Raw genomic sequence first — 9,370 nt, forward strand, 5'->3', positions numbered from 1 at the left:
CTCCTCATAGCGTACACTCTGCAACCAATCCCAATCTATCCGGTTGGGCACGTAGATCTCTTTCTTCTTTATGTCAACCAACTTCTTCTTCCACTTCCGCAATGTTGAAGCGGACTCGATTTGTGGGAAATTCAACCAAGGAAAGTCCCCTTGGTGACCACTGGAACTTTGCCCCCTTCTAAACATGATTTCTGCAAAACAAAGACACAAAACCCAGAAACACAGAGTATAATTAAAGAAAACGTCTCGCATATGTTTCCCGACTCGACTCGTCGAGTCCATGTACGACTCGGTGAGTCGCACGAACTGCACGAGTCAGTCGGTGGGTCGATGGAAATTGGACCATAAAACCTAGAAATTACGTCAAGGGTTTTGTCTAAACACATATTATTAAGGTATTAAGGCCAGAATAACCATTCAAAACAACATAATTCATGAAAAATCAAAACCCTAGAAATTTACTACTTTTCAAAAACGGGTTTTTTCATGCAATTTCTATCATAGATGGCCTGATAATCATGTTCTTAATAGAAAACAAGAAGAAATTCATTACCTTTTTAGATGGTACTTGAAAGATTTGAAGAAAAATTGAAGAACACTTTGAATGCTTGAGAGAGAGTTGAGAGAGAGGCGCACGGCGAGTGTGTATGTGAAAAGAAACTGATTCATTAGGGTTAAAACCCTAGTTACCGGTTGTAAAAGTAATTTCAAATTTTTTTTTCTGTAAATAATACCGACTCGTCGAGTTGGGGTCAGACTCGGCGAGTCTGGTCGCGATGTCAAACTTCTTCTGAAATCCATATACACTCGTCGAGTCGTGGTGAGACCCAGCGAGTCTTTTGCAAAAATTCATAAAAAAATTTCATTTATCTAAAAAAAATCAATTCACCCCACACTTATCCCATGCACACTCTCAAGCAGACATGTCCGACGAATTGGAGAATTAACAATCTAAAAACAAAGGAAAATTTTCAAACAAAACTAAAAAGTAAAAGAAAGCAAACTCTAAATAACGGGTTGCCTCCCGCCAAGCGCTTCTTTTTAAGGAGTCGTTAGCTGGACTCCTTCCCGTCTACGTCTCGTCATCTTCCAGCATCGGGAATGCACGCCTAGTCTTTTGTGGTTTGTACTTTGTTTTGTCAGCGTGAATCTTCTTCTTGTAAGCCCTTTTCAATGCATCTCTTTTCTTTTTCACAGCATCATCCTCAGCTGCTTGGGCTTCCCTTTTCCTCTTTTTCTTCTTTCCCCCATTCTTTTTCACCTTCTCTTGCACCTCCTTCTCTTTAAATTTAATTACTTCATATTTCGTGATGGTTCGTGCTTTAGGTTTAGTAGTGAATGGATGATCAGCTTCCACCCTCATTTCCTTTGTCTCTTCATCCTTTCCTGTGCTCAACCCATCTTCAAACGGAATCGTATCAAGACATGCTACATCGGCGTATTGAACTTTCATTCCCATTCCTCCTTCTGCTGTTTGTTCTTCTAAAGAATCATGAATAATATCTAAATCCAAGGTATGTGAAGAACTAGTAACAAACAGATCTAAGTTGGCTAAGTCTTTTTCAATTTCGACTGGACTCGTCGAGTCTGATCGGGTTCCATTAATTCTTGGGTGCTTTCTAAGTTGGCTCCTTCCAGTAGCTTTTCTAACTCCTCCAAGTCCTTGTTAACATCTCCATCTTCTTCAGAGTGTATCAAAAACTTGGTTGGATCTTCTTTTAGCAAAAGTTCAAGCTCTTTTTGTAATATCTCATCATCCAATTGGATAAATGAGATGTCTTCATTCTTTTCCTCTTCTTGCTTGGCCTCTGGAATAGCTTTAAACATTACAGACTCATCACCCACCCTTAATGTCAATGTAGACTCACATATATCAATTAAAGCACACGCGGTGTTCAAGAATGATCTCCCCAAAATAATTGGAATTTCGGGGTCTTCTTCCATATCAACAACCACGAAGTCTACTGGGAAAATAAACTTGTCAACTTTTATAAGGAGATCCTCACAAACGCCTTGTGGATGAATTATCGTCTTGTCCGCCAAATGGATCTTCGTATTCACCGGCCTTGGTTCTGGTAAATTCAACTTCTTAAAGAATGAAAAAGGCATCAGATTGATGCTTGCCTCCGAATCAGCTAATGCTCGGGTGAAAACTTCATTACCAAATTGGCACGGAATCACAATATTTCCTGGATCACCCTTCTTTTCAGGTAGCTCATTCATCAATATTTCCGCGACTTCAGCCAAATCTTTCCTAGCAGCAAAAAGGCCCTTAAGCAAGTTGAAGTACTTAGGTGTTTGGAGCATTGTTTCCACAAATGGCACATTAACTTGTAAAGCATTAACATGCTTCATGAAGGTTCTGTATGCTTCTACTTTTTCTGCAGGCATGGCTTTGGTTGGGTATGGCAGAGGAGGATTATAAGGCTTCAAAGAACTGACAGTTTTCTTATTTACGCATGGACTCATCGAGTCTAATGGAGTGACTCGGCGAGTCGGATCGGGTTTTGCTGGGTCTGATTCTTCTACCTTTTCTGCCTTCTTCTTGGAGATTCTCAGTGCTTCTGTAAATGTTTCTTCACTGCTGGGTTATTACACTTACATTCTCCATTCTTGGATTGGGTTTGGTGTTACTTGGAAGTTGACCCGGTCTTCTATCATTCACTTGATGCGCAAGCTGCCCCAGCTGTTTCTCAATGTTGAGAATTGATGCTTGCTGATTCCTTAGCATGTTTCTGGTCTCGTGTATGGCAGCATCGTGATCATTGTGTCTTTTTTCGGACGCGGCTATGAATCTAGTGAATAACTCTTCTAAATCAGCTTTCTTTTCTACCAGTTCTTCCTTTTGGTATAGTCCCCTCTCCTTCTGTTTGTATTTCTCCTCCTTTTCCTTCTTATACTCTTCGTATGGTAGCCATTCCTTCTTAGGTTTCCGCCAATTTTCATCATATCAATCGCCACTTGAATAGAAGACTTGAGCTCTCTTATTTCCATTCTAATCCAAATCACAATCCTTTGTGAGATGGGGCCCTCTACAATTTTTGCATCCTACCCTAATAGCATGGATTGTTTGATCCATTTTTGTCATTCTTCGATCTAGACTATCAAGCTTAGCTATCACCGCTGCCATGCTATCATTTGTCGCGTTCACTACCCCCCGACTTACTTCGTTTCTCGGATTGTGGTATTCTCTAGAGTGCTTAGAGAATTCTTCAATTAATTCTTTAATTACCGGGGGCGCCTTCTTTGTGAGCGGGCCTTGAGAATCAAGCAATTGCCTTGTGGTGACATTGACTCCATCATAGAAGATGGAGACCTCTTGTTGGCTATTAAGGTCATGGTGTGGGCAATTTCTAAGTAGGCTCTTGTACCTTTCCCAAGCTTCATATAGAGATTCTCCGGGTTGTTGCTCAAAGTTGGCAATGGCTTTCTTTAGCTTGGCTATCTTGGAGGGCGGGCAGAAATGGTCTATGAACTCTTCTTTCATCTTGGCCCATGTGGTGACCGATCCGGGAGGAAGTGACTTTAACCAATCTTTTGCAGCTCCTTTAAATGTGACAGGAAGCATGCGAAGAAGATGGGTCTCGCGTGGAACATTCGGTACGTTGAAGTAATCGGCCACATCATTCACTTCGTCCAAGTGCTTATAAGCGTCTTCGTGATCCTTCCCGTAAAAAGGAATCTCCTTGAGTTGGGCGAGAATATGGCCTTTTAGTTCGAAAGTAGCGGTCGCGGGAATTGCAGGTTGCACAAGTCCCGGCCCGGTGTCATCACGCATCCTTTTCTTCCATTCCCCCATGGGGACTTCATCAATGTTAGCCATTGTGATAGCTAACTCTTCTTCGGAATCGATTTCGTGCTCGTAAGTATGCTCTTCTTCTTCCTCAGTCTCATACTCGATATCTTCTTGAATTGGCTCTTCAATTGTCAACGAGGCACTGGATGCTCCTGATTTGCTGCTCTTTTTCTTGCTGAAAACAGACTTTAAGTTTTTGAGTGGTGAGTTCTTTGAAGAGGCAGATTCTCCAACGGCTTTGCCCTTGCTCTTCCTTAGCGCGGATTCCGGGTCTTCAAGAGGGGGGACCAGAGGTGTATCAGATCCTCGGGTCATGAAACAACTGTAAACAAAGAAAACAAAAGAAACAAAACGCGTAAAAAGAACAAAAACGAAATAAAAAATTAAAACTGAAACAACGATGTACTCGCCGAGTTTGCTCGAATGCACTCGGCGAGTTCAAGGCAAAAAAATTTCTAGTTATCCTAAAAACAGAATTTTATTGAAACTAATTCTACTTACTGAATTACTTTGTAAATAACTTTGTGTAAGATAAATCCCACACAAAGGATCGATTAAACTAGAATTTAATATTAGTTTCAGAACCGTTCCCCGGCAACGGCGCCAAAACTTAATGTGTGCAAACTCACTTAGTTTTAAACCTACTTTTAATTATCAAATAACACACAAAAGGCAGTGAACCTATCAATTGTGGTATAGCTAAATAAGCAGAGTATCGATCACAGGGAACGGAAAATTAAAACTAAAAACTAATTTTATCTAAGTTAATTAATAAGTAGGGGTTTTCTCTAGTTTTACAAGACTAGAAACTTACTAACTATTACTTAATTTAATAACTAGAAAATAAAGACTTAACTAGATTCAATAATTGGAAAGGAACTTCTGTTTAGTTCAACTTGGTTGACTCTATGGTTGATTTCAAGGTAATGGTGCAATGGATTAATTCTTTCGTTGGTTACCGATTCAAGTGATTAGATTCGTATTCACTACCCTAATCCTTAACAAATAAACTAACTTAAACAGTGGCCAATTGTCTAATTTAATTAAATTCACTAGATTAATTATTCGGGTTAAGTTAGACTTGCAATAGTTAACTAATTTATTCTTTTAATTAACTTCTTGTTTGATGGTCATCTTACAAGCTTGCACATGGACTTACTCAATTTTCTTATTAATTCTAGTTTCATATTCATTAATCCTAGACATCTAGCATAGTGATCACATAGCATATGAGGTTAATAATCAATAGATGTTCATGCTAATCAATTATCTTCCTATTAACAGAAAATTAATTATTATTCACACACAAGGTTCTTTAGCAAGCTAAAATAACAAAAATTCACCAACTTAAAATTAATCCTACCAATCAATCAAACCAAATTGTCAACTTTGTATCCCCAAACAGAAGTCTAAAGGTTTTAGCTCATAATTGAAGTAAATAACAGCAAACAAAAAAAGTCAAATTGCTTAACCATAATGATAAAACAAAAGAATAAGTGGAATGATGAAATTTTGCCTCAATTACTCTCCGGAATTGAATTCTAGCTTCTTTCGTCGTCCTCTAGGGTTTCTCTGGCTTCTCAATCGCAGCAAAACACTTCTGAATCGTTCCAAAACTCCTCTCCATCGATCTGTGGAGTTATCTATAAATATCCGAATCGACTCGTCGAGTCAGGTGGTGACTCGTCGAGTCCCTCTCACATTCCCCGTATTATGATAACTCTCTGGGATCCCTAGTCATTATCTTCTCGATTCTTCGATTGGACTCGCCGAGTAGCCGATCAGACTCGCCGAGTCAATGCCTTTTTTAGTGTTTTTCTTCTTTATTTCATCCTCGATCTTCTAACTGTTTCTCCCGCTTCCTTTCGCTTTCGAGCTTCATCTTTGGACTGAAAATATAATTTAAACACTTTTAAGTATCTTTTGTCCATAATATGCAATAATTTGGCTAATAAATGAATAATAATGTATACTTAATATGAACCAATTATGCACATATCATTATATAAGCAACGTTTTAAAGGCTTAAGAAGGCCTGCCCGCCCTATTTCCTTTTCGCCGTTGAGATGTGGTCTGGTGGAGTATCGGGTATCCGTCCGAAGGTCGTTTAAATATTAGTTATATATCATGTGTACATATATAGTCATAAAGGTTCATCCAGTTCATTCAATACCCTTGGGTAGCAAGGGTATACTTCCATGTTCATACGTACCAGTTACATTTCTAGTAAGCTACTATATGGGTAGTTTAGGAAGATACTAGACCTATTATTAGAATGCGATGTCATACAATGAGTCAGTTCATTCATGAGTCAATACTTGCTAGATAGAGAGAGAACACACATTACAGCTAGTACACACAGTACATTACTATACATTTACATAGATATGTTTACATGAGTACGCTTACATGAGTACATTTACATAGATACACTTACAGGAATACGTTTACATGAATACATTTACATGAGTACGTTTACATAGATAATATATGATGAGTTAATATTACATTTATATGTATAGATTTTGTTATATAATCCTCATTCTTATCTTTACTTTGTGATACAATCACATAATCGACGAGATAGATTGGATTTAATATCCTAGTACCAAAGGATACGTTGCGGGATTAACCATTCCTAGAATCTCTGTTAGCTACAGAGGTAAAAGCACATCCACGGATGTCAACGGTTGATACCATTACAGGTATACTTTGAGGGACTAACTATTCCTATACCCAGTTGTTAGCAACAGAGGTAAATGTACATCTACGGATGTCTTCAATTAACACTGTTAGTTATCCTAGTACAAAAGGGTAATACTTAGGTTATTTATATTATTACCTTTATTTTGTGACTCATTCACATAACCGACGAGGTGAATTATATTTGAGTATCCTAGTACCAAAGGATACAATTTCTTATAATAATAATAGTAGTAGCACAGTCGGGTCTTGGTAGAAGGCTACATTTAGAGTAGTCGGGTCTTGGTAGAAGGCTACATTCATAGCAGTTAGGTCTTGGTAGAAGACTACATTCAGAGCAGTTAGGTCTTGGTAGAAGGCTACATTCAGAACAGTTAGGTGTTGGTAGAAGACTCCCTTTTATACTAGTAGGAATCATAGGGATTTCTAGGGTTTTTCAAACGTTTACAGTTGTTCTACAAACATTTTCATACTTATACGAACTTTCTTTCAAAACAAGTTCAAGTCTTTCATTACAAGTTTTACAAATTAAAGACACATTAATAGTTATGATCTCACCAGCTTTAAGGCTTATACTCTCTTTCAAAATAACTTGTATCCTCATGTCAACCATAGACATGTATCGATGCAAGGTTCAGAGAAGATGGTGCTCGTTCAAGACTCATCTTTCATTTTGATTTATACTTTAGTGTTTATTATAATTTGAAAGAACACACTTGTATTAAAATTATATTATTAATGCAATGGATGATGTTGTTGCTTGTTTACTACTTTTCATTGTTGTGATACTGTACATGACGTCCTCCACCCCAGAATGTTTTCGCCGTTCATGGTTTTGGAGTGTGACAGATTGGTATCAAAGCATTGTTTATAGTGAATTAAGTATATCAACCCATAAAAGATATACAGACTATAAATACAATGGGATTAAAATACTCTGACCAAGAGTTTATACTTTAAATAGTAAAATATTTAATTTGGTATACGTGCCTGCATTCATACTAAAATCAGTGTCACTAGGACAATACAAAAGAATTACGATTGTTGGGCAACACAGGTGGACTTAGAGACATATATTCAAAACTGGGAAGATATAGCCTGATCAATTATATTATCCGAGGGTTGACTAGCATGTGCCTAAGTGTGGTTGTGTGGTTGCAACAAGTCTAAAATCTTACCAACAATACCACAAAGAGAACAGTAGAACATAACATTAAACTTAAAATACTATAGGAGTATTTGGTGTTACTATAAGTACTTTATACTTGAGAACTAAAACGGGATCTTCATTACTAATTTGATAGTTGCTAAGTGGATACACTAAGGTTATATGTGTTGGAATATTGTCTAAAGCTGCAACTATATTAGGCAAGTATTTGACCCGATTGTGCATGGTCCTTTTGGGTTGCCTTCACCATAGCAACTTGATAGGATGATTTATTATGAGAGAATAAATATTATTAATATATTATGAGAATAATATAAGGAATAATAATATTGTTATTTGATTAATATAAGTCATAGATTAATTAGTATTAATTTGGTGACTTAAAGAGATTAATTAAATAAGAGGGTATAAACTATCAATTGTTTGATAGTTACACTTTGGGCTGTAAATCCTTCTTGGATAGAGGTTGGACAAATCTAGGGCTTGGGATAGCCTCAAATTCGTCCAAGGCTTATCTTTGGAAAGGATTTGGATTGCTTTAAAGAAAGATTATCCAACTAGGGTTTAAGGGTGAAACCCTAGGAGCCTTACAAGTATAAATAGACCCCTAGGGCAAGGGAAATCGGCACCTCTGCTAAAGCAAAGAAACCCTGGCCGATTTCTAATCCCTCTCCTCTCTCTCAAATCATCCTTCTTGCTATTTGGTGTTTGTAAGCCATTAGAGGAGTGACAATTGTGACTCTAGAGCTCCAAGACAACAAGATCAAACAAGAGATTCAAAGGTAAACTTCTAGATCTGATTTTGTATTGTTCTTATACCTAATTAGTCATTAGAAGTCTTGGATTCAAAGCATGTTTAATTACAGAAACCTAGATCCAAGCATTAGGGTTTGCATGTGCCCATAGGAATGTTCATATGGCCAAAACCCATCAATATGTAACTAGTATGTTATAGACTTAGAATCTGTGAAAGTTTTGCTTTACCCCTATTCTTTGTGAATATGGAGTTAAGGTCACTTATTCGAAGGCCTATCCTGTTTCGATTACATATAACTAGTATGCACTTCACAAATAGTGATGTAACTAATGAAGATTTTCTAAATAATTATCTAGATAGTTCGTCTAATAATTATTTTCTTACCCCAATTCTCGCGTAGATAACATGGTTGGACTCCATCCCCACGGCAACCAGTACCTTCCGAACGAAGTCATTGCTGGTTGGTTTGGAGAAGAACCAGAGAATGATCATCCTATCCCTTTGAATGATCACCATGATGAAGACTTTTCGGACGGTGCTAACTCCGAACCCGAAATTGAGAACCTACCCCAGGCAGTTGCAGTTCCAAATCCTAACCCTCGTAAGGCTTTTCATGGCCCGACGCCTCCATGGGTGGAATGTTTGGAAACATGGAGCCAAGGACAGGATCAACCCATGCCATTTAATGGTGACCGAAGCTTTTATGACCTGAGCAATGGGGGCTCAGCAGACAGAATCTTGCCAATCTTGTTCACAGAGTGGACCGAAATGAGATTCAAGGCAGGACAACCCTACATCAGATCATAGAAGTTGTCACCAATGCGAGGATGCATACCCTCCGCACCATTTGCCTAGAAGATGCTCGTGAGAGATTTGAAAGAGATCATGAAGCCCTGCTTCAAGCACTGGCTGAATCGCGAGCTGAAGTCATAGAACTCCGCGTACG

General features: G+C 38.1%; 1 non-coding gene across 1 annotated transcript; it reads left to right on the plus strand.

Moving 5' to 3' along the window:
• The first annotated feature begins 3,332 nt into the window (after positions 1–3,332).
• On the plus strand, positions 3,333–3,439 carry LOC128128249 (small nucleolar RNA R71). Its single transcript, XR_008226109.1, has one exon. It is a non-coding gene; the product is annotated as a small nucleolar RNA R71 (small nucleolar RNA).
• The last annotated feature ends 5,931 nt before the right edge of the window (positions 3,440–9,370 follow it).

Source organism: Lactuca sativa, chromosome 8 (genome assembly GCF_002870075.4).
Source record: "Lactuca sativa cultivar Salinas chromosome 8, Lsat_Salinas_v11, whole genome shotgun sequence".
NCBI classification, from domain to species: Eukaryota; Viridiplantae; Streptophyta; class Magnoliopsida; order Asterales; family Asteraceae; genus Lactuca; species Lactuca sativa.